The 26,717-nt window shown below is 37.4% G+C and overlaps 1 protein-coding gene and 1 pseudogene across 7 annotated transcripts in view; one reads left to right on the forward strand and one right to left on the reverse strand.

Annotated features, from left to right (window-relative positions):
• ZFAND3 (zinc finger AN1-type containing 3) overlaps positions 1-26,717 on the forward strand; it is a 545,448-nt gene that overhangs the window by 109,401 nt on the left and 409,330 nt on the right. The window lies entirely within an intron of this gene.
• LOC143684594 (ubiquitin-conjugating enzyme E2 G1 pseudogene) lies at positions 25,835-26,413 on the reverse strand (annotated as a pseudogene).

Consider the following 26,717-nt stretch of genomic DNA (forward strand, 5'->3'; position numbering starts at 1 on the left):
AGATTTCGTTTGGTTTTCTAACCTGATAAGATGGGAGATAAGCTAGAATGGGGTAGGACAGGGTCTTGGCACATAGCTGCAAAAACTCCCCTTTCCCAGATAGTTGAAATTCACTCACAGGTGAGATCAGGATTGTTGGAGATGAGGACATTGTTGGGGAGAGGATTACAACAGGGGGCTTTAGAAGGCACAGAGAAGGCACTTTTGGGCCCACTGACACATGGATCTCACTACTATCTGACGACCACAGTTCCAGGGGCAGTTCAGAAATGCCCTGATAGTTACCATTTGAGGAAAGTTCAGAGCTTTGTATGTATACAGAGAGGGCAGGAAATCGGAGTTCATCTGTGAGGAAATGGGGAAAAGTTTTAAAAGATCCAGATCTAGCTCAGATTCTATTATATGGATATATGGATGGACACATGGAGAGAGGGAGGGATGTATATGTGGATAGATGGAAGGAACTGGACTGGAAGGTCACCTTTAGGTGCACAGAGAGTGAGAATAAGGCAGAAATGCAGAACCATTCTATACTCAGATGCAGAAAGAAGGGGATCATTTTTGATTACCAAGAGAACGGTGTTTGGTTTTAACCATATCTATCAGCTTGGCTTCTAAATTAGTCAAATTAAGTAGAACCTGAGATGCTTTGGGTAGATCAATCATCTTCCCCAAATACTAGCCATTCCCTAGACCTTATCCTCTATCCACTGAATTTGGGAACAGGGCACCCCAGCTCTCTCATAAATAGCCTGGAGCAGCAGGCAAGCGAGACAAGGCATGTCCTACTTAGACATGGCTCCCACTCTGGAAACTTTCTAGCCCCATCAGAGTTTAAGTTGTGCCACCTTTGTCAAGTAAAAATGAATGAAATAGTCAATGTTTGGATGTTGAGAATAGCACATGAGCTACCTGGCTTACCCCCACCTGCCCAGATGAGTACCTGACAGGGGATTTGGGGACAAGCATTGAGAAGTGGGAAAGACCCAAATGTGGTCTTCTCCAAGTATCCATGAGATACAAACAAGTAGCTCATTTCCAAGCTCTGGGCTGGTCTGTGGCAAGGGTGTCTGGGAGTAGCTGCCCCTGTCCTTCCTCTTGACTGAGGCCAGATAAGTTTTAGCTTTTTCACAGTGAAAGAAAGCATATGTGTCTGGATGTGTCTGAATACATAGAATGTTTACACGCGCACCTTTGAGAACCTTCTATAAATTCCTCGCTTGGACAATAGGACCTGGCTTCAGACTCAAACCATCCTCTTCAGAAGGAAAAGACCTATCTCATCAATTTTGATATGTTTTGTTTTCATTTTCATTTGCCTTGAGATATTTACTGATTTCTCTTGTATTTTCTTCCTTGACCCACTGCTTGTGTTTAAGAGTGTGTTGTTTAGCCTCTCTTTATTTGTGAATTTTCTGACTCTCTGCCTGTTATTGATTTGTACCTTCATTCCATTATGATCCAAGAAAGTGTTTTGTATGATTTCAATGTTTTTAAATTTATTGAGACTTGCTTTTTGACCCAGCATATGGCTTATCCTTGAGAATAATCCATGAGCACTTGAGAAAAATGTGTATTTTGTCATATTATTCACAATCTCTGTTTCCTTATTTATGTTTTGTCTCAATGTTCTGTCCATTGATGAGAGTGGGGAATTGAAGTCTCCAAGTATAATGGTAGAGGTGTCTACTCCCTTCAGTGTTTGCCTCATGTATTTTGGAGCACTCTTGCTTGGTGCATAAACATTTATTATTATTATATCTTCTTGTTGAATTGTTCCTTTTGTTAATACATAATGTTCTTCTTTGCCTTTAATTGCTTTACATTTGAAGTCTAATTTGTCAGTTTGTCAGATACTGGTGTAGGTACTTCTGCTGTTTTCTGATTATTGTTTTCATGAAATATCTTTTCCCAACTTTTCACTTTCAACCTATTTTTGTCCTTGGGTCTAAAATGATTCTCCTGTAGACAGCATATAGATGGAGCCTATATTTTAATCCATTCTGTCAGTCTATGTGTTTTGATTGGGGAATTTAATCCATTCACATTTAATGTTATTACTGTAAAGGCAGTACTAACTTCTTTCATTTTGCCTTTTGTATTTTATATGTCATATTTAATTTATTTTTCTGTCTTTTTACCCTAACTTATAGTCTTCATTTCTATACTCTTCTTCAGATCGCTCTCCCCTGCCTTTTCATATCTACCTGTAGTGCTCCCTTTACTATTTGCTGCAGAGCTGGGCTCTTAGTCACAGATTCTCTTGGTGATTGTTTGACTAATAGTCACAGATTCTCTCAGTGATTGTTTGTCTAAAAATATTTTAATCTTCCTCTCATTTCTGAAGGACAGTTTTGCTGGATATAGAATTCTTGGTTGGAAGTTTTTCTCTTTTAGAATCTTAAATATATTATACCACTGCCTTTTCGTCTCCATGGTTTCTGCTGAAAAATCTACAGATATTCTTATTGAACTTCCCTTGTATGTGATGGATTGCTTTTTTCTTGCTGCTTTCAAAATTCTCTCTTTGTGTTTGACCCTTGACAATCTGATTAGTTTGTGTCTAGTATGTCTGTTTGAATCTGTTGCCCTTCTTGGGTCTGTAATTTTATGTCTTTCATAAGAGATGGGAAATTGTCAGTGGTTATTTTCTCCATTAGTCTTTCTCCCTCTTTTCTCTTCTTTTCTCCTTCTGTGACACCCACAACAGATATCTTTTCTTTCTTGGTTTTTTAAAAAATTTTTATTAATAAAACCAATCAGCAATATAAACATTCTTTTTTTATCACATAGTTGTATATTCATCATCATGATCATTTCTTAGAACATTTGCATCAATTCAGAAAAAGAAATAAAAAGAAAACAGAAAAAAATTCATACATACCAGATCCCTTACCCCTCCCTTTCATTGATCACTAGCATTTTACTCTACTAAATTTAACATTTATTTCCCCTATTATTTATTTATTTTTAATTCATATGTTTTATGCATCTGTCCATAAGGTAGATAAAAGAAGCATCAGATACAAGGTTTTCACAATCACACATTCACATTACGAAAGCTATATCATTATATAATCATCTTCAAGAAACATGGCTACTGGAACACAGCTCTACATTTTCAGGCATTTCCCTCCAGCCTCTCTGTTACGCCTTAACTAAAAAGGTAATATCTATTTAAAGCGTAAGAACAGCCTCCAGGATAACCTCTCACCTCTGTTTAGAATCTCTCAGCCATTGATGCTTTCTTTTGTCTCATTTCTCTCTTCCCCCTTTTGGTTGAAGGTTTTCTCAATCCCTTGGTGCTGAGTCCCAGCTCATTCTAGGATTTCTCTCCCACATTGCCAGGAAGATCCACATCCCTGGGAGTCATGTCCCTTGTAGAGAGGGGGAGGGCAGTGAGTTTGCCACAACACATATCTTCGTGTGCTTCATGTTGTCTTTCAGTTCCCTTAGACCCTGCTCATATTTTTCCATTCTTTTCCCTATATTTTCTTTTGTGTGTTGAATTTCAGATGTCCTGTACTCACTAATCCTTTTTTTTGTCTCTTCAAATCTATTGTTGAAGATTTCCATTGTTTTTTTCATCTCTTCTGTTGTGTCTTTCATTCCCATAAATTCTGTGATTTGTTTTTTCAAAGTTTTGATTTCTTCTTCTTCTTCAGCCAGTGTCTTCTTTATATCCCTCTCAATGCATTGATTTGATTTTTGATAATATTTTGCATGTCTGTTTGAACATCTTGAAGTAGTTGTTTCAACTCCTGTATTGGGCCATATCTTCGATTGTCCTCGTATGACATTATATTTTTGTTGGTGTCCAGCCATTTTATTTTCTTAATCAGTTTAATCTGGTGGTGGTTTTCTTGCTGAATGGCTTTGTTCTCTATTTGTTCTTTGATTCTAGATGTCTAGCATAGGTTCTATTTAACCCATTAGAATTTTTCAGTTCTTGTTCTTTGGTTTCTTGCCCTACTTATATGGATATGGAACCTTTTTTTTTTTTTTTTTAAGGCAGGTCTCTTCAGATATTATGTACCACAGTCAGATTTTCCCAGACCAGACGAGGCCATGTCTCTGGAGGAAAGAGTAACAAGCATCAGTATTCCCTGAGGATGAGACTCAGCAGAATCAGACTTTCCTATGAAGCCTTCTGGACTCTGTGCTTTTCCTATCCTACCCAGCTAGTGGTGCTTGTCTCCCTGTGGCTTCCTGCCATCTTGAAGTGATGTGGTGCCTTTAATTTCTATAGACACTCCTTTCCAGGGGTATCGTTGAGACAGGGGTGAGGTAGTAGGATGGCTTTGATTGCTCCTATTTTCCAGTTCCTGGGGTCTGGATTCCTTGAAGGAGAAATTCCACTTTAGCTGGGCCCTGCCCCCCTTTTCTTGGCAAAGATACATTCTTTAGGGAATTAACTCCTTTCACCTGATTAGTTACTTTATCTCTAAGACAAGCTTAATTCCGTCCTTGCTGGGGCAGTGCTGGAGTCTAAGAGTGTTTCCAGTTCTATGTAATGAGCTGTTTAAGAAGTAAAAAAAAAGTAAAACAAAAAACCCTTTTCAGAATCATACTCCAACTCCTTGGGTTTGTCAATCAAGAGCTTGAGTTGGTACATGGCTCTCTGTATCTTCCGGGCTATATGCCCCCTTTTCTTGGGGTCCTGCCATGTTCCACTATTTTGTGTTGTCCAACTCAAAAAGCCTCTGTTTTTTTCCCCCATCAGCCACACCCTCTCTCTGCTGGGGCAAAAACTCCTAGTACCTTTAGTGCTAATTCAAGGTTTATCTGTGTTGTGTGCCTGTTCTCAGTAGTTAGAATTTGTTAATTAATTTTACAGTTGGAGCTTGGTTGAGCTAAGCCTTTGATGCTAGTAAAGTCTGTTTCCTTGGGGAAGCAGCCTGCCATGCCTGTGGGGGAGTGGCCCTGGCCTCCGCAGCTTGGGGAACTTATAGTTCTGTGTGGGAACTTATCTGGTCCAGACTGGTGTACGCTGGGTGTTCTGTCACTGATGTTCCCCCAGCAATTGTTCTGTACTGCTCCTGGCTATTTACTAGCTGCTCTGGAGGACAAACTAAATTCTATACCTCATTATACTTGCCCTGCCCCCATCTTGCCCTGCCTCCAACATAGCAGAACCTTAGCTTGTTTTTCAGCAAGCATCATATAATAAACATCTGCATGTATAATTTTCAGTGCTTTTGCTTCGATTTTCTACAACTGTCCCAACAGGGCCATCATTGCTCAAAATGTCTTGTGGGCCTCCTCTTTTGAGTCTTTCTTCAGAGCTATAGTCTCAGAAAGCTCCACTATGTCTTTGGAGAGGGGAAATGACTAATAAGTTCTTCAAAGACAGGATTGGAAAAAAAAGGATGGATGATAATCAAGTTAAAGAATACTTGAGGTCTCCATTGAGGTGACTGTAGAGCAATGGAAGGTGCACAGGACTTTGCATCTACTGGCTTAGAGCTCTGGTGTAGCCTTATTTGACTCATTGTTAAAACCAAGAATATGTCTACCTTATAGGATGGATGAGAGGGATAAGTAAAGATGCTCAGTATCTGGTGTGTAGTTGGCCTTTACATGTTAAATCTTTCTCATGGTTTATAAATGTAGATCTGAAGACAGTTTTGAAACAGAAGAACCACCTTGCTTTTGAATAATGGCCTCAGTGTCCAGAATAACTTCTTTGATTTTAATTGTTTAATGGACAGCTTTTAATTGGGCATAATGTTTGTTTGTAATAAAAAAGTCCATATAATTCTGAGTAGAAGCAGCCAAAGAAAGGTTTTAAGTCTAAAGAATATGCTGAAATTCAACCTTGAATATTATAATCAAACTAGATGCTAGGTTTAAACTGAGGAGTAATGTAATCTTAGACAAGTCACTTAAATGTCTCTGGGCTTAAATTCCTTGTCTCTGCAATTAGAAAGTGCACTTCATCTGTTAGAGTACAAGCTTAGTTGGGATGAAATACTGGATCTTAAAATAGTATATATGGTTTGGTCAGGTTTAGTGATTTATAATCATAGCTGTTCTTTAGTCATATCATGGAAAAGATCCTTAATTCCACATTGATTTCTTCAACACTTTGGCTCAGTAAAGCGTTACCTTAAAAAACTTAAGGTAACTTATTTTGTACATGTGCACCCAAATATTCATGTATGTGAGAATTCATGTTATGAATGTTACAATTATGTTGGCACATCATATACCTATTGCTTAATCTGTTAATTAATGTAAATTATAAAGCATAAAGAAGTGTTTTAATGAGGTATGAAGTGTTTTGAAGTGGTCAAAGAAGCCCTGTTTGCTTTTCCTTTCAGTTTTATTCTTGGTATACATTTTATTCTTGGATTTAAAAGCAGTGAAATTGCAGAGTAATAGAAGAAATTCTCTAATGAAAGTATATCAGAGCTACTTTTCAGTTAAAAGAATGGTTTTTATTCTTGACATGTGTAAGAATTAGTGTTAAATATGTAATTATCATGATTTTCTCTTTAAAATAAAAAATCATTAGGGCTTTGTACCAATTAAAACATTTGCTTTATATCAGGATATTGAAAGTTATTTTTTTAGGATGGGCAATGGTCGCTCAGTGGCAGAGTTCCTGCCTGCCATGCCAGAGACTCAGGTTCAATTCCTAGTGCTTGCCCATGTTAAAAGAAAAAGAAAAGAAAAAGTTATTTTTTAAACCAATTACATACCTTAATGTATATTATGAAGAAGAATCAGAATGAAATTGGAACTTCTGGTATTGGGAATAAATTTGTGATGAAAAGATAAATAAACCTGCTGTAAATTGTAGTCACTGATGGAAGAGTCTTGTTTGGTATATTTCAAGTCCAAGACAACTTGAAAATAAAATTGTATTTTACTTTTGTTTCTATGTATATTAGAGAACTCTGTTTTGTGCCAGATGCAGCTCTTACAAATATTATTATGTATATATTAGCAGTTAAAAAAATCTGGCTGCCTTATTCAGTAGCTAAATCAGCAATGGGAATTAATCTGATTGGATTGTGAAGAAGTCTGTTAACTAACTCATAATTTGGGGACAAGTTATTTTAGCCACTGATTAGAGAAGGAGAAATGTGTATTATCTTTGAGAAATTAATGTATAACCTCTTGAAAAACAAATGGCTTAGCAAACACATTTGTAAAGTCAGGCTATCTCAGATGCAGTTGGGATTTTCACTTTTATGTTTGCATCTATCATCTTTGATTGTATTAAGAAGGTGTTCTAGTTTGCTAGCTGCTTCTATTAAGAAGGTGTTCAAGTTTGCTAGCTGCCGGAATGCAATATACCAGAAACAAAATGGTTTTCTAAAAGGGGAATTTAATAAGTAGCTAGTTCGCAGTTCTAAGGCCATGGAAATATCCAAAAGCAAGTCTATAGAAATGCCCAACCTAAGACATCCAGGAAAAGATACCTTGATTCAAGAAGGCCAGTGCAGTTCAGGGTTTCCCTCTCAAGTGGAAAGACACATATGGCAAACACGTTCAGGGTGTCTCTCTCATCTGGAAAGGCATATGGGGAATATGGCATCATTTGCTGCCTTCCTCTCCAGGCTTCCTGCTTCATGAAGCTCTCCAGGAGGCATTTTCCTTCTTCATCTCCGAAAGTCGCAGGCTAGTGACCTCTTTGCTTTGTGGTTCTGCGGCATTCTCTACTCTCTCAGAATCTCCAAAGGTTGCTGGCTTGTGGACTCTGGTTCTCTCAGCCTCTTGGCTCTGCTTGGCTCTGCTGTGGGCTTTCTTGTCCTTCTCGAAAGGTATTCTTGTTGTTCTCAAAAGGCTTTCTCTCCAAAAATGTTTCCTCTTTTATAGGATCTCAGTAAACTAATCAAGACCCACTTAGAATGGACAGAGACACATCTCCATCTAATCAAGATTAATACCCACAGTTGATTGAGTCACATCTCCATGGAGATAAACTAATCAAGTTTCCAGCCTATAGTGCTGAATAGGGATTGGAAGAAACCGTTCCTCCTGCAAGATTGATTAGGTTTAAAGCATGGCTTTTCTAGGGTACTTAAATCCCTTCAAACTGCACAGAAGGCTTCCATGGAGTCTTCTCCTTATATATTTTCCTAGTCAGAAAAGCCATAAGGTGGAACCATACGTTATCTTTTCTTAATTGTGTCACATCTTTCTGGTAAATAAAGTTTTAAGTCCACAGCTATAAATTTTTTTTTGAATGTCTGTCCTTCAGCTTCTCTATATTAGAGTTGTTTAAAGTCTTTGAAGTTTGTGATTAGGAAAAAGTTTTATGAGATGGGTAAAAAATTAATTTTCATTGTGTGCTGTTTTAATTTCTTTAAAGCCACACTGGCAGTTTAAATGTCACAAAGCTTAGTCTTTAAGTAGACTGTAATGAATCAACTCAACTGAGCTCTAAAATAGTTTAACAAAGTCAGAAAATATATTCTAAAGAGAATTAACAATTGAGATGTAGTTAGGTAATTATGGCATGCATTATCAGTGTCAATCATTTATACTTTATTATTTTAAGGCTTTTTTTTAAATGTCCTTTTAGATTGTACATGCATTGAATTATCTTGTATGACTTCTTTTTTCTCTTTTCCACAGTGCTCTGGAATTCTTGGTTTAGTATTAGACAAAAGACCAAAATGGTACTCTCTATATCAGAGTATTAGCTTGTATTTTTACTTAATTTTATCTGGTATGTTTTATTAATAGCAGATAGTGGAGAGGTTATCCTTAAAATGGATAAGGAAGCGTATAAGAGAAATTGTATCCTCTTGGATGTTACCAAGTCCCTGAATATTTCTGTCTATAAGTGACTTAGTACAACTAAAAGTGACCTAAAACAAATGCTTTTTAACTACTGGTGGTAAAGGACCAGCTTTTTTTTTTAAAATTTTAATGCATTGAAGACATATTTTATAAAATATAATACAAATTTTGCTGCAGTATAAATTGCTTTAAGGGTTCTAAATGCTTACTCTCAAGTTCTGTATTTAACTCATTGTTCACTGGTAATAAACACTTTTATAGACTGGCAGCCATTCATAGACTATTCTTTGAGTAGCTAGGGCTTAAATTACATAGACATTCACTATTTCACTTAATTAGAAGAAATTTGGAGTTGGTGATTCCTGGGTAGGTTTAACAGCACAGTGGCATTAGGGCCCTGTGTCAGCTTCTCTGCAGTTTGCTTGCCCTTTCTGTTACAGTTTCAAAATGACTGCAACAGTTCCACATTTTCCCCTTCATCTGAGGACATCTGAAATAGAAAGGAAGAAGGAGGATTTAAAGGGGACCTTTCCTTCTGCACTATCTTCTGCATTATTAGGGAATAAAACTTTTCCGAGAAACTCTACCTCCATCTCCTACCCCCAAAAGACTTCACATCTCATTTGCCAGAGCTGCTGTATTACATAGCCATATTTACATTAGTAGTTAGCAAAGAGGAACAATGGTTTGCTATAACTGACTTAGACCAATCTTGATTTCCCCTCTGGTGCTGTGCTGATTGCCATTAAATAAAAATGGAGATTCTAAAAATATCTGCTACGCTGAGAGAATCTCAAACTTTGCATTTAGTTGTTTTATAGTTAAGAGCCTAGGAATATGAGAGGAAATAGTAAATGCCTTTGAAACCCATGTGCTTGATAGTAGACTCTGGGCTTCAACTCCTCTTTGTAAGCCTGGAATTTGCCTTTTGGGCATTGTTGCTATATGATATTTGCCTACTGGCTAGAGTGTATTTGATTTGAATAAATAGAAATGTATTTTCACTTGTTAATGTAATCTTTATTATATAATATTTTTATTTCAAATGTATGTTTCATTTTTAGAAACTATATAAAATATATTTTGAAGTGATTTATTTTGATTTTTTTATTACTTTTGCAGCTGTATTAGAAAAATTTAATGATTTGACATGTTAAGACATGTTCCATCTATCATCTTTAGAGCAGTTCTCATGATATTTCTTCTGAACAACCAGGCCTTGTATTCATTATGTTATGCTTGCATTTAGCACTCAATTCTTACTTTTAGATGGAAAGATAACAGAGGAATTTTATTAAAATTTGTTTAGATGCCCATAATATCTTCTTCTATAAATATAGATGTTCCTTCTATATTTATATCTCAGCTGACAACAGATACAAGTGCTGCTTTGCTGGAATCAGTCTGGAATGAACAATTTTTCATGAGAAATTTATATGTGTAATTTATAAATCTTTTCACAATTAATAGAATGTATGTTTTTCTTTTTGGTTTTTAAAAAAGAGAACCTCTGTTTGAGTCTCTAAATTGTTAGTTGTTAAATTTGATATATTTAGATGTGTAATCCTTCATTGCTGGTATTCGGGCTTTTGAGGTCTTTGTAAGGAAAGTTTGGGTTGAATAGAGGACCAGGAGCCCTGGCTCCTGTTCTCTTTCCATTATTGACTACTGTGTGACTGTGGCAACTGCATTTTCTTCCTTGAGATGCAGTTAATTATTATTATTATTTTTGGCATGGGCAGGCACCAGAACTTGAACCCGGATCTCCAGCATGGCAGGTGAGAACTCTGCCTGCTGAGCCACCATGGCCCGCCTGACGCAATTTTTAAGACTTACTTTACCTCATTTGATTGTTGTGTGGATGAAATTAGAGTATGGGTACTCTAAATAGAAGATTTAATAAATGCAATTTATGTGTATTATTATCATTAATAGTAACTTTTTTTGCGGAATCAGATACTAAAGGGTACTGAAAGTATCTGAATTTTCTGCTGAGCTAACACTATCAATTTATTTTTTTTCCCTTTTTTATAACTTTTTTTTTTTTTTTTTTTTTTTTTAAAGGAAAGACAGAGAGAAGGAAGGAAGGATAGAAGGAAGGAAGGAAGGAGGAAAGGGAAACATTTTTAAACATTTTCTTGTTTTTATTGTATTCTGTTTCTCCGTTTTTGTTACATGGGCTGGGGCCGGGAATCGAACCGAGGTCCTCCGGCATAGCAGGCAAGCACTTTGCCCGCTGAGCCACCGCGGCCCGCCCTATAACTTTTTTTGATGGTATAGTTTAACATATGTATAAAGCAAAAAAATAAAGCAATAGTTTTCGAAGCACACTGCAACAAGTAGTTACAGGACAGCTCACAGAGCTTGTTATGGGTTACCATATGATCCTCTCATATTTTTCTTTCTAGTTGCTCCAGAATATAGGATACTAGAGGGTTTAGTATTTTTTTATAATCACAATCGACCTTTTTTCCTTCTTTTTTTTGTGAAAAATAACATATATACAAAAAAGCAATAAATTTCAAAGCACAGCCCCACAGTTAGTTGTAGAACGTATTTCAGAGTTTGACACAGGCTACAGTTCCACAATTTTAGGTTTTTACTTCTAGCTGCTCTAAAATACTGGAGACTAAAAGGGATACCGTTTTGGTGATTCAGCATTCATATTCATTTGTTAAATCCTGTCTTCTCTGTATAACTCCATCATCACCTCTGATCCCTCCATCCCTCTCTTTAGGGGTGTTTGGGCTATGGCAATTCTAAATTTCTCATATTGGAAGGCTCTGCTACTAATATGGGGTAGGGAGATGGAACTATCTGATGTTTTAGGGAGGCTGGGCTAGGTTTCAGGACTTATCTGGACCAGGGACCCATCTGTAGGTTGTAGGTTTCTGGAAAGTTACTCTAGTGCATGGAACCCTTGTGGAATCTTATATGTTGCCCTAGGTGTTCTTTAAATTGGCTGGAATGGTCCTGGTTAGGTAGCAAGGTCTAATTGAAGCTTGCCTAAGCAACCTCCAGAGTAGCCTCTTGACTCTATTAGAAAACTCTCTGCCACTGATACTTTATTAATTATACTTCTTTCCCCCCTTTTGGTAAGGATGGAATCCACAGTGCCAGGTCTGCATTCATCCCATTACAGTATTCTATACGGGATTAAAGGGCCTCTTTCTTATTCTGTGCTCCCTGTGTTTCAGTTGTTCATATAAACTGTACAGATAGGTTGAGTTAGATTATGCCCTACAGAAAATTTCAATTCCAGACCAAATAAACCTTTTTTCCATTGATGTCAAAGAGTATATGTGGTTCTAAAATATAGACACTGTCTTCCTTACCCCATGTTCTGAATTACTTTAGCCCCAACCTCTTCAGCTTCATTCTTATCTCTAGATATCAGGTTATATATATATATAACAGCCTCTCAAAATCCAGAAATAATAATCATCACTCCGGACTTAATGTGTCTGCTCTAAAAGTTTACAATCTAGGCCCCCTGTTTTCTTATAAGCATTTTCTAAAGGTGACCTTTCTTGTTCTTTTGTTTCTGGCTTATTTTGTCTCACCAAATGTCTCATGTGTTCATTCACATTGTTGCATGCCTCACAACTTTGTTCCTTTTTGTAGCAGCACAACCTTTGTTCATATGTATACACCATCCTTTGCCAATCTACTTCTCTGTGCATCCTTCAGCCACCTGCATTCATTGGGTATCACGTAGAGGGCCCAAAGTCCACAGCCCATCAACATTCTCAATTTTAGATAATTTCATCATTCCAAGAGAAAGAAAACCAATAAACACATCCTCGCTAAATAGAAAATCGAAACCTCCTCTTAACCCTTGTCCCTCCCCTCATTATTTACTCTGCTGCTGTTGTGGTGGTGCTGATGGTTTCCTTTTGAACATAGCTCATAGCATACAATAGCAATTTCCCCCCATACCTTGGACTTAAGCACTCTTTGTACAAGAATCATATCTCTGAAATGATTCTTGCAAGAATTCACATTTCTTGCTTCTTTTAGTATTTTAGAATGGTATTTTTTCCTTGACTCCTCATTGCTTGGAAATGTCATTGTTTTTTTCTTCTTCTTTTTTTAAATTTTTATTAATAAAACCAATCAACATACAATATGAACATTCTTTTTTCACCACATAGTTGTATGTTCATCATCATAATCATTTCTTAGAACATTTCCATCAATTCAGAAAAAAGAAATAAAAAGAAAACAGAAAAAAAATTTATACATACCATACTCCTTACCCCTCCCATTCATTGATCACTAGCATTTCAATCTACTAAATTTATTTTGAGACTTGTTGCCCCTATTATTTATTTATTTTTAATCTGTATGTTTTACTCATCTGTCCATAAGGTTGATAAAAGAAGCATCAGACACAAGGTTTTCACAATCACGTAGTCACATTGCAAAAGCTCTATCATTATACAATCATCTTCAAGAAATGTGGCTACTGAAACACAGCTCTGCATTTTAAGGCAGTTCCCTCCAGCCTCTCTGTTACATCTTAACTGAAAAGGTGATATCTATTTAATGCGTAAGAATAACCTCCAGAATAACCTCTTGACTCTGTTTGGAATCTCTCAGCCATTGATACTGTCTTTTGTCTCATTTCTCTCTTTCTCCTTTTGGTCAAGAAGCTTTTCTCAATCCCTTGGTGCTGAGTCCCAGCTCATTCTAGGATTTCTCTCCCACGTTGCTAGGAAGGTCCACACCCCTGGGAGTCATGTCCCACGTAGAGAGGGGGAGGGCAGTGAGTTTGCTTGTTGTGTTGGCTGACAGGGAGAGACCACATCTGAGCAACAAAAGAGGTTCTCTTGAGGGTTACTCTTAGGCCTAATTTTAAGTAGGCTTAGCCTATCCTTTGTGGGGTTAAGTTTCATATGAGCAAACCCTAAGATTGAAGGGCTCAGCCTATTGCTTTGGTTGTCCCCACTGCTTGTGAGAATATCAAGAATTCTCCACTTGGGGAAGTTGAATTTTCCGCCTTTGTTGCCGTTCCCCCAAGGGGACTTTGCAAATACTTTTTTATTCACTGTTCTAATCACTCTGGGATTTATTGAGGTATCACTCTCGACAGACCTACAAAATCTCATGCCCTACTCAAGGTTCCATGTAGTTATGGTGTTCAGTTAAGCTGTCCACATAAGTTATAATAGGGAATGCACTAGTCAAAATATAAATTTTGTACCAAATAAACATTTTATGCTTTAGTCGCACACATAAGTTAAAGTTTTAAAATATTAATTACCACCTATTTTCAACACCCTGCATTATTGACATTCCTTTATTTTTCCTCATGCAAAACATTTTAAAATTTGTACATTTAGTGACTATAGTTATACACTCTAGGCATTCCTAAATTATACCACCTCAGTCTTTATTGTCTATCTTTCCTTCTGATTTCATTTGTGCCTCCAGGCCTCCTTCCTCTATCATTCTCACATTCAGCTTCATTCAGCGTTTTAACATTATTGTATTACAGTTAGGTAGTATTGTGCTAATTATTTCTGAATTTTTTTACAATCAATTCCATTGTACAATCTCTATCCCTTCAGTTTGAGTTACCCAATATCTACCCTATTTCTGTCTCCTTATCACCTCTGTTCTTAACTGAAATTATCCAAGTTCATTCATTAATGTTATTTCATATCAGTGAGACCATACAGTATTTGTCCTTTTGTTTCTGGCTAATCTCAATGAGCATAATGTCCTTAAGGTACATATTTCATAACTTTATTCTGTCTTACAGTTTGTACTTATATACCAGAGCTTGTTCAGCCACTTGTCTGTTGATGGACATTTTGGCTGTTTCCAACTCTTGGCAATTGTAAATCATGCTGCTATAAACATTGGTGTGCAAATGTCCGTTTGTGTCGTTGCCCTCGTGTCCTCTGAGTAGATACCTAGCAATGGTATTGCCAGGTCATATGGCAATTCTGTACTTAGCTTTTTGAGGAACCGCCAAACTGCCTTCCAAAGTGGTTGTACCATGTGACATTCCCACCAACAGTGAATAAGTGTGCATCTTTCTCCACATCCTCTCCAACACTTGTCATTTTCTTTTTTATTGATAAGGACCATTCTGGTGGGTGTGAAATGATATCTCATTGTGGTTTTGATTTGCATTTCTCTAATAGCCAGGAAAGTTGAGCATCTTTTCATGTGCCTTTTGGCCATTTCTATTTCCTCTTCTGAGAAATGTCTATTCAAGTCTTTTGCCCATTTTGTAATTGGGTTGTTTGTCTTTTTGTTGTCAAGTTGAACAATCTCTTTATAAATTCTGGATACTAGACCTTTATCTGCTATATCATTTCCAATATTGTCTCCCATTGTGTAGGCTGTCTTTTTACTTTCTTAACGAAGTTCATTGATGCACAAAAGTGTTTGATTTTGAGGAGCTCCCATTTCTTTCTTTCTTCAGTGTTTGTGCTTTGGTAGTAAGGTCTAGGAAACCGCCTTGTATTATACGATTTATAAGATATTTCCCTATATTAAATGTTTTATGATCTTAGATCTAATGTTTAGGTGTTTGATCAGTTTTGAGTTAATATTTGTATAGGCTGTAAGATATGGATCCTCCTTCTTCTTTTGCATGTGAATATCCTGTTCTCTAGGCACCATTTATTGAAGAGACTGTTCTGTCCCAGGTGAGTTGGCTTAATTGCCTTGTCAAAGATCAATTGTCCGCAGATGAGAGGGTCTGTATCTGAACACTCTATTCTATTCCATTGGTCAGTGTATCTGTCTTTATGCCAGAACCATGCTGTTTTGACCATTGTAGCTTCATAATACATCTTACAGTCAGGTAACATGAGACCTCAAACTTCATTTTTCTTTCTCAGGATATTTTTGGCTATTCGGGACACCCTGCCCTTCCAGATAAATATGGTTATTGGTTTTCTATTTCTGAAAAGTAAGTTTTTTGGATTTTAATTGGTATTTATATATCTGTAAATCAATTTAGGTAGAATTGACATCTTAACTATATTTAGTCTTCCAATCATGAACACGGTATGCCCTTCCATCTATTTAGGTCTTCTGTGATTTCTTTGAACAATTTCTTATAGTTTCTCTTTATAGGACTTTTGTCTCTTTAGTTAAATTTATTCCTAAATATTTAATTCTTTTAGTTGCAATTGTAAATGGAATTTTTTTTCATGATTTTCCCCTCAGGTTGTTCATTGCTAGTATATAGAAACACTACAGATTTTTGAGGGTTGATCTTATAATCTCCCACTTTGCTGTACTCATTTATTAGCTCTGGTAGTTTTGTTGTGGATTTCTCAGGGTTTTTGACATATAGTATCATATCATCTGCAAATAGTGAGAGTTTTACTTCTTCCTTTCCAGTTTTGGTGCCTTGTATTTGTTTTTCTTGTCTAATTGCTCTGGCTAGAACTTCCAACACAGTGTTGAATAATGGTAGTCATAGTGGACATCCTTCTCTTGTTCCTGATCTTAGGGGGAAAGTTTGCAGTTTTTCCCCATTGAGGATGAAGTTAGCTGTGAGTTTTTCTTATATTCCCTTTATCATGTTGAGGAAATTCCCTTCTATTCCTATCCTTTGAAGTGCTTTCAATGGGAAAGGATGTTGAATCTTGTCAAATGCCTTCTCTGCATCAATTGAGACGATCATGTGGTTTTTCTGCTTTGATTTGTTGATATGATGTATTACATTAATTTTCTTATGTTGAACCATCCTTGCATACCTGGGATGAATCCTACTTGCTCATGGTGTATAATTCTTTTAAAATGTTGCTGGATTTGATTTGCAAGAATTTTGTTTATTTTTGCATCTATATTCATTAGAGAGATTGGGTCTGTAGTTTTCTTTTTTTGTAATATGTTTGTCTGGCTTTGGTAGGAGGGTGATGTTGACTTCATAAAATGAGTTAGGTAGCTTTTCCTCCTCTTAATTTTTTTTGAAGAGTTTGGGCAGGATTTGTACCAATTCTTTCTCGAATGTTTGGTAGAATTCACATGTGAAGCCATCTGTTCCTGGACTTTTCTTTTTGGGGAACTTCTGAATGACTGATTGAATTTCTTTACTTGTCATTGGTTTGTTGAGGGTGTCTATTTCTTCTTGAGTCAATGTTGATTGTTCATGTCTTTCTAGAAAGTTGTCCATTTCACCTACATTGTTATATTTATTAGCATAAAGTTGTTCATAGTATCCTGTCATTACTTTCTTTATTTCTGTGGGGTCAGTGGTTATGTCTCCTCTTCCATTCCTGATTTTATTTATTTGCATTCTCTCTCTTCTTCTTTTTGTCAGCCTTGCTAAAGGTCCATCAATCTTATTGATTTACTCATAGAACCAGCTTCTGGTTTTGTTGATTTTCATGTTCTCAGTTTCATTTATTCCTGCTCTAATCTTCATTATTTCTTTCCTTTTGCTTGCTTTGGGGTTAGTTTGCTGTTCTTTCTCTAGTTCTTCCAAGTGGACAGTTAATTCCTCAATTTTTGCTCTTTCTTCTTTTTTGATATAGGCATAAAGGGCAATAAATTTCCCACAAAGGCATTTGCTGCATCCCATAAGCTTTGATATGTTGTGTTTTCATTTTCATTTGCCTCGAGATATGTTCTGATTTCTCTTGTAATTTCTTCCTTGACCCACTGGTTGTTTAAGAATGTGTTGTTGAGCCTTAATATATTTGTGAATTTTCTGGCACTCTGCCTAGTGTTGATTTCCAACTTCATTCCTTTATGATCTGAGAAAGTGTTTTGCATGATTTCAATCTTTTTAAATTTGTTGAGACATGCTTTTTGACCCAGCATATGGTCTATCCTTGAGAATGATCCGTGAGAATTTGAAAAAAAGGTGTATTCTGCTGTTGTGGGGTGTAATGTTCTATAAATGTCTGTTATGCCTGCTCATTTATTGTATTATTCAAATTCTTTGTTTCTTTTTTGATCCTATGTCTAGATGTTCTGTCCATTGATGAGAATGGGAAATTGAAGTCTCCAGCTATTATGGTAGATGTGTCTATTTCTCTTTCAGTGTTTTCAATGTTTGCTTCATGTATTTTGGAGCATTCTGGTTCGTTGCATAAATATTTATGATTATTATGCCTTCTTCTTGAATTGTTCCTTTTATTAACACATTGTGTCCTTCTTTGCCTCTTTTAACTGTTTTACATTTGATGTCTAATTTGTTGGATATTATTACAGCTTCTCCTGTTCTTTTCTGATTGTTGTTTGCATGGAATATCTTTTCCCACCCTATTGCTTTCAACCTATGTTTATCCTTGGATCTAAGATGCTTTTCATGTAGACAGGCTATAGATGGGTCCCGTTTTTTAATCCATTCTGCCAGTGAACGTCTTTTGATTAGGGAGTTTAATCCATTAACATTTAGTGTTATTACTGTACAGGCAGTACTTACTTTTACCATTTTGCCTTTTGGATTTTGTACGTCATATCCAGTTTTCCTTCTTTTTACCTTTACTGATAATCTTCATTTCTACACTCTTCTCCATACCTCTCTTTCCTGTCTTTTTGAATCTGCCTCTAGTGCTCCCTTTAGTATTTCTCGTAGAGCTGGTCTCTTGGTCACAAATTATCAGTAATATTTTTGCCTGCAAATGTTTTAATTTCCCCCTCATTCTTGACGGACAATTTTGCTGGATATAGAATTCTTGGTTGACTGTTTTTTTCATTTAGTAATTTAAATATATCATCCCACATTCTTGCCTCCGTGGTTTCTGCTGAGAGATCTACTCATAGTATTAATGGGCTTCCCTTGTATGTGATAGATTGCTTTTCTCTTGCTGCTTTCAAGAGTCTTTCTGTTTTTTGAGATCTGACATTCTGATTAGTACTTGTCTTGGAGTACATCTGTTTGCATCTATTCTCTTTGAGGTACTGTGCGGTTAATGGAGATACAATTTTTAGTCTTTTAGAAATAGGAGTTGGGAAATTTTCAGTGATAATTTCCTCCAATGATTTTTCTCCTCCTTTTCCCTTCTCTTCACTTTCTGGGACACCTACAACACATATATTTTCATGCTTGACGTTGTCATTCAGTTCCCTGAGTCCCTGTTCATATTTTTCCATTCTTTTCCCTAGATTTCCTTTTTTCTTGTTGGAATTCAGTTGCCCCATCCTCCAGTTCACTAATCCTATTTTCTGCCTCTTGAAATCTTACATTGTAGGGTTCCATTGTTTTTTTCTTCTATTCTAGTGTACCTTTCATTCCCATAAGTTCTGTGATTTTTTTTCAGACTTTCGATATCTTCTTTTTGTTCATTCCTTGTGTTCCTTATATCATCTCTCAGTTCATTGATTTGATTTTTGATAAGATTTGTCATGTCTGTTCGAACATTCTGAATGAATTTTTTTACTCCTGTATCCCATTTGAATTGTTGGTTTATTCCTTTGACTGAGCAATATCTTCAATTTTCCTAGTATGATTTGTTATTTTTTGCAGGTGTCTAGGCATTTAATTGCCTTAATTATTTTATTCTGGAGATTGTTTTCACTTTTTTTAATCTAGGATTTTCTTGCTGCATGACTTTGTTGTCTGCCTGTTCTTTGACATTCAGTTCAGCTTTATCTGGACCTCTAGCTTAGGTTTTGTTTAACAGATCAGAATTTTTCAGTTCTTGTTTTCTTGTTTCTTGTCCTGCCTGTATGATGTCTCCCGGACCCCCTTAGGAAGGTCTACTTAGGTATTATAGACTCCAACCAGATTTTCCCAGACAAAACTGGCCTACTGTCAGGAGGAAGGAAAGAATCATCTGTGTCAGTTTTCCTTGAGGGTGAGACCCAGCAGATTGAAAGATTTTTCTATGAAGCTTCTGGACTCTGCGTTTTTCCTATCCTACCCAGTACGTGGCACTTGTCTGCCTGTGGGTCCCACCAGCATATGGTGATGCGGTCCCTTTACCTTCAGCAGACTCTTCCTGCTGGGAGCGAGGTGGAGACTGAGGAGAGATTGTAGGCTGGCTTTAATCACTTCACTTTTCCATGCCCTGAGGTCTGAACTCCTTGAGGGTGTGATTCTACTTGAGAATCACACCCCACCCCTCTCCTGGGGAAGGTGCAGGGTCCAGACAAATATTCACACAAGCTTAATTCTGTCTATGCCTGGGGTAGTGGAGCCAGGGAAGTGTTGCAGCTGTATCCAAAGAGCAGTCAAGGAGTAGAAACACAGCAGCAAAACTAAAGAGAAAAATCCTTTTTAGAGCTGGCCCCTGTTCCTTGGGTTTGCCAGTCAAGAATTTAAGTTGGTACGTTGCTCTGTGTGTCTCCAGGTCCTGTGTGCCCCCTCCTTTCCTTCAGGGCCTAGACCTTTTCAAATCCAAAAAAACCTCTGTGATTTTTTTCTGTTTTCTTTTTCCGTCAGCCCTGCTCCCTCTACGCCGGGGCAAAAACCAGTGACCTCAGCTTTTACTCAAGGTTCATCTGAGCTGGAGGAGTATTTTTAGTAGTCAGAATTTGTTAATTCCACAATTGGAGTTTTGTTGTGCTCAGCTCCTGCTGCTGATAAAGTCCCTTTCCCTTCCCCTCTGGGAAGCAGCCTATGGGGGAGGGGCACTGGCCACCGCAGTTTGGGGAACTCACACACAGTTCTTGCTGGGCTCACAGCTAGTCCAGCTGGTCCAGATTGGTGTATACTGTGTGTCCGGTCATTGACGTGGCCCCAGCAGTTGTTCTGTAGTATTCCTGACTATTTATTAGCTGCTCTGGAGGACAAACTGAATCCCACATCTCACTAAGCTGCCACCTTGGCCAAGACTACTCTCCTTCCTTAATGGTTTTTGTGCATTAATTTTTTTTTAAGTTTTTTTTATTACTCAAAAAAAAGAAAAGAAATTAACACAACATTTAGAAATCATTCCATTCTACACATGCACTCAGTAATTCTTAGTATCATCACATAGATGTATGATCATCATTTCTTAGTACATTTGCCTCGATTTAGGAAAAGAACTAGCAAAACAGCAGAAAAAGATATAGAATGTTAATATAGAGAAAAAAATAAAAGTAATAATAGTAAGAACAAAACAAAACAAAACAAAATAAAAGTAATAATAGTAAGAACAAAACAAAACAAAACAAAACAAAAACCTATAGCTCGGATGCAGCTTCATTCAGTGTTTTAACATGATTACTTTACACTTAGGTATTATTGTGCTGTCCATTTTTGAGTTTTTGTATCTAGTCCTGTTGCACAGTCTGTATCCCTTCAGCTCCAATTACCCATTATCTTACCCTGTTTCTAACTCCTGCTGGTCTCTGTTACCAATGATATATTCCAAGCTGATTCTAGAATGTCAGTTCACATCAGTGGGACCATACAGTATTTGTCCTTTAGTTTTGGGCTAGACTCACTCAGCACAATGTTCTCTAGGTCCATCCATGTTATTACATGCTTCATAAGTTTAGTCTGTCTTAAAGCTGCATAATATTCCATCATAGGTATACGCCACAGTTTGTTTAGCCACTCGTCTGTTGATGGACATTTTGGCTGTTTCCATCTCTTTGCAATTGTAGATAATGCTGCTATAAACACTGGTGTGCAAATGTCCATCTGTGTCTTTGCCCTTAAGTCCTTTGAGTAGATACCTAGCAGTGGTATTGCTGGGTCGTAATCCATTCTGCCATTCTGTGTCTTTTGATTGGGAAATTCAGTCCATTAACTTTTAGTGTTATTACTGTTTGGATAATATTTTCCTCTACCATTTTGGCTTTTGTATTATATATATCATATCTGATTTTCCTTCTTTCTACACTTTACTCCATACCTCTCTCTTCTGTCTTTTTGTATCTGACTCTAGTGCTCCCTTTAGTATTTCTTGCAGAGCTGGTCTCTTGGTCACAAATTCTCTCAGTGACTTTTTGTCTGAAAATGTTTTAATTTCTCCTTCATTTTTGAAGGACAATTTTGCTGGATATAGGAGTCTTGGTTGGCAGTTTTTCTCTTTTAGTAATTTAAATATATCATCCCACTGTCTTCTAGCTTCCATGGTTTCTGCTGAGAAATCTACACATAGTCTTATTGGGTTTCCCTTGTATGTGACAGATTGTTTTTCTCTTGCTGCTTTCAAGATCCTCTCTTTCTCTTTGACCTCTGACATTCTAACTAGTAAATGTCTTGGAGAACGCCTATTTGGGTCTATTCTCTTTGGGGTGCGCTGCACTTCTTGGATCTGTATATTTAGGTCTTTCATAAGAGTTGGGAAATTTTCAGTGATAATTTCTTCCATTAGTTTTTCTCCTCCTTTTCCCTTCTCTTCTCCTTCTGGGACACCCACAACACGTGTATTTGTATGCTTCATATTGTCATTCAGTTCCCTGATTCCCTGCTCAAGTTTTTCCATTCTTTTCCCTATAGTTTCTGTTTCTTTTTGGAATTCAGATGTTCCATCCTCCAGTTCACTAATTGTAGCTTCTGTCTCTTTAGATCTACCATTGTAGGTATCCATTGTTTTTTCCATTTTTCCTTCTTTGTCCTTCACTCCCATAAGTTCTATGATTTGTTTTTTCAGACTTTCTATTTCTTCTTTTTGTTCAGCCCATGTCTTCTTCATGTCCTCCCTCAATTTATTGATTTGGTTTTTGAAGAGTTTTTCCATTTCTGTTCGTATATTCAGCATTAGTTGTCTCAGCTCCTGTATCTCATTTGAACTATTGGTTTGTTCCTTTGACTGGGCCATATCTTCAATTTTCCGAGCGTCATCCATTATTTTCTGCTGGTGTCTGGGCATTTGATCAGATTTCCCTGGGTGTGGGACCCAGCTGGTTGAAAGGCTTTTCTGTGGAATCTCTGGGCTCTGTTTTTCTTTTCCTGCACAGTAGGTGGCGCTCGTGGCGGTAGTCTGTCTGCGTGGCAGTCGCCCCGGGAAACCGTGCGTGGAGGTGGGGGTCGCTGGCCGCAGCTTGGGGAAGTGCCGGTCCAAATTGCCCAGCTGGCCCGAGACGCCAAGCGTGACGGGAGGGCCCCGCTATCCAATGTTCCCAGTCAGACCGGGGAGCCACGTGCGTGGAGGGGACCCCAGTCACCAGCCGCCCCGGCCGGGAAAACTTGCGCCCCTCGGGTATCTCACCGCAGCGGATTCTCCCTGCCCGTTCAGCTGTTCCAGAATGGGGTACGCTGTCCTTTTGGTCTCTGTCGTGACTCCGGGAGCTGTTTCGTATTGTTTCTGTTTCTTTAGTTACTTTTCTGGAGGAGGAACTAAGACCCGCGCGTCTTACTAAGCCGCCATCTTCTCCAAGAAGCGTGCATTAATTTTGTATCCTGCCACTTCGCTGAATTTATTAGCTCATGTAACTTTGCTGTTGATTTCCCAGGATCTTTCTAAGTATAGTATCCTGTCATCAGTAAATTACAAGAGTTTTACTTTTTCTTTTCCAATTTGGATGCCTTTTATTTCTCTGACCTTCCTGATTGCTCCAGCTACAACTTCTAGTACAGTGTTGACAGTGGGCACCCTTGTCTTGTATGTGATTTTAGGGTGAAAGCTTCAGTCTTTGTCCATTGAGTTTGATGCTGGCTATCAGATTTTCATAGATTCCCTTTACTGTATTGATTACCTTTGATATCTATCTTTTAGAGTATTTTTATCAGAAAAGGATGCTGAATTTTGTTGAATGTTTTTTCATCATCAATCGAAATGATCATGTGATTTTTCCATTTCAATTTGTTAATGTGCTATGTTACATTAATTGATTTTTTTGCCTTGAACCATTCTTGCATTCCTCGTATAAACACCACTTGATCGTGGTGTATAATTCTTTTAATGTGCTATTGGATTGGATTTCTTATATTTTGTTGAGAATTTTTGCATCTGTGTTCATTAGGGAGATTGGCCTGTAGTTTTCCTTTCTTATTGCTACTTTACCCAGTTTGGTATTAAAATGATATTAGGTTCATAAAATGAGTTAGGTAGAGTTCCGTTTTCATCAGTTTTTTGGAAAAGTTTGAGCAGGATTGGTGTTAGTTCTTTATGGTATGTTTGGTAAAATTCCTCTGTGAAGCCATCTCTCCCTGGGCTATCCTTTGTAGGAAAATTTTTGATGACTGATTGAATCTCTTTACTTGTGATTGGTTTGTTGAAATCTTCTGTTTCTTCCTGAATCAGTGTGGTTTGTTTATGAGTCTCCAGGAATTTGTCCATTTTGTCTAAGTTGTCTCGTTTGTTGGCGTATAGGTGTTCATAGTACCTCTTATGATCTCTTTTATTAATTCATGGTCTGTGGTGACGCACCCCTTCTGATTTGTGATTTTTTTTTTGTATCCTCTTTTTTTTAAATCTGTCTTGCTAATAGCCCATCAATTTTATTGATTTTCTCAAAGAATCAACTTTTGGTTTAATTGCTTCTTATTGTTCTTTTGTTCTCCCATTCATTTATCTCTCCCTTAATCTTTATCTTTCTTCTACTGTTTGCTTTGGAGTTAGTTTGTTGTTCTTTTTCAAGTTCCTCCAAGTGTGCTGCTAAGTCCTCAATTTTTCTCTTGTTTTTTAATATAGGTATTTTAGGGCAATAAATTTCCCTCTCAGCACAGCCTTTGCCACATCCCTTAAGTACTGATAAGTTATATTCTCATTTTCATTCATTTCCAGATAGCTACTGATTTCTCTAGCAATTTCTTGTTTGACCTGCTGGTTGTTTAAGAGTATGTTATTTAATTGCCATATATTTGGGAATGTTCTCATTCTTTGGTGGTTATTGAGATCCAGCTTTATCCCATTATGATCAGAGAAAGTGCTTTGAATAATTTCAGTGTTTTAAAATTTGTAAAGACCTGTGTTGTGCCCCAGCATATGATGTATTCTGGAGAATGTTCATGTGTACTAGAGAAGAATGTATATCCTTGTTTTTTGACCTATATATGTCTGTTAGTTCTAATTCATTTATCAAGCTTTTTTACTTCTCTATTTCCTTGTTGGTCTTCTGACTGGTTGTTCTATCTATAGAGGAGAGTGGTGTATTGAAGTCTCCTGTTATTGCTGAAACATCTATCTCTCCCTTCAGTTTTTTTTTTTTAATTGGATAAAAATTTATATTTTGGAAGAACTTAGTACATAAGGTGACAGAATTCCAAAATCAAATTACATGAAAATACACATCACAATGTCTTTGTACAACAGGGGAGAAAAATCTACAGTATAGAAGAATAGAGGCAAAGAATTAGGAAGGGCCAAGAAGAAAAGTATGAGAGTAAACAGCATTTTTAATAGCAAATCCAGAAGTTAGGTAGAAAGCCTATAGGTGTGGATGTTTTGTTTGTCCAACCTTAACATTATGCAATGGAGGGCAAAAATGAAACCAAATCAGAATTTTCGTATTGTTTGGGGGTAAATTTCAATATACTGAATTCAGAATCAAAGCTTTTTAGTTCTTGGGGTAATTATGGGTTCAGGAACTCTCAATAGCCAAAAAAAAACTTATTGCTGCATCCAATCCAAGAGATGGGTGCAACTAGAATATGAAAAATGGACAAAGCACGTAGTGATGACCATCCTCTGAAGTCATCATAAAAAATCAAGTTATTGCTTATTTAGTATTTTAGTATTTGAATAGATGATTGAGAACTTGCTGGCAAATAGTGGGTATAAAGCAAAGAGTAGTGTGTGAAAACAAAGAACATGCAAAAGTTTAGTAAGTGAAAACAGTTTAATGAAGCCTGAATGGTTTAAAAGAAAATTAAATGGAAACTTTTAATCCTAATTGCTTTTCATCTGGCCTGCTTTAAGGAGTCTTTTAAAACTGATAAGAAACAATGACTATGGAAAGAAAACCTGCTTAAATCTTTTAGAATTGACATGATTCTTATTCTACTACAAGAAAGCATTATTTGGTACAAGGTGTGTTTGTGGATGTACAGTGTACGGTATATATATTATTTGGATCACGTTGTGCTTGTACAGGTCTTTACAATTCTTCCTGAAGTTTAAAGTTCATTAGAATTTGAAATGCATAATCATCTCTAAATTGGCACTTGTTAGGCTCTTGTCAGCATTGATAACTGGCATGTTTTATTGCAGCCAGTTCAGCCTAGTGTTTGCCAACTTGTTATATCAGAAGTCTACCAATAGGTGGGTAGAGCGCAGGAAAAACAGTGCCATATTTCTCAGTTGGAGACCCTGATATAAATGAAGTTACTAGCTGCTGAAAAAATGTCACTCAAAAGCAGTCTCCTGAGTTTTTTTTACACAAGTGGCAGGTTTCCTTTTGAATTCTCCATTTGTCTTCCCACAGTTCCTTCACAGCACTGACATTAGCAGGTGAGTCTCCATTATTCTGCCAGCACAGAAATGATGCTAATCATCATGGTTTCCATGGTGTGGATAGGGAGCCAGCGTTCCTCTGCCTTTTCAGAACTATATTTATCTTCCCTGGACTCATGAAGAATAAAAATGCACACATCACCATTTTTATCAACATTCAGATGCCAGATTTCTGTAATGAATTTGATTGTAGGAGGCCCTAGGGGATAATCTTTTGGGAAAGTGAGATAAGCTTTAAAAACACCACCTTCATAAAGAGTATCTGGAGGACCAATAATAAGGACTTCCCATCGGTACAGATCATTGTCATCTGTTAAACTTGCTGAAAAGCCTCCCACTGTATTTTTGTTGAGTTCTGCCAGCTGTGTTCGCAGTAGCAGTGCGGAGTGCAACTCTGTCATCTTCCCCGCCAAGGGCCTGCGCTGGCGCCGGGACTCCCAAAGGACTGGAGGCAGGCTCCAGGGGCGGCTGGAGCATGGAGTACTGAGGAACCTGGAACCCCAAGACCCCACCGCCGGGAGTCAAGAAAGGCTGGGTGGGGCGTAATAGCCGCTGGGCGTTTCCAGTTTGAGTCTGTTGGGTTCACCTCTTCTCACAGCGCAGCGCCTCACTCCCAGAAGGGGAGGATACCTGGGCCACCGCGGTGTACACTGGGACTTCACTTGCCTGCTTCCCTCCTTCAACCCACTGTTGGCCCCACCGGTG

The sequence above is a fragment of the Tamandua tetradactyla genome, chromosome 5 (genome assembly GCF_023851605.1).
Source record: "Tamandua tetradactyla isolate mTamTet1 chromosome 5, mTamTet1.pri, whole genome shotgun sequence".
Classification (NCBI taxonomy): Eukaryota; Metazoa; Chordata; class Mammalia; order Pilosa; family Myrmecophagidae; genus Tamandua; species Tamandua tetradactyla.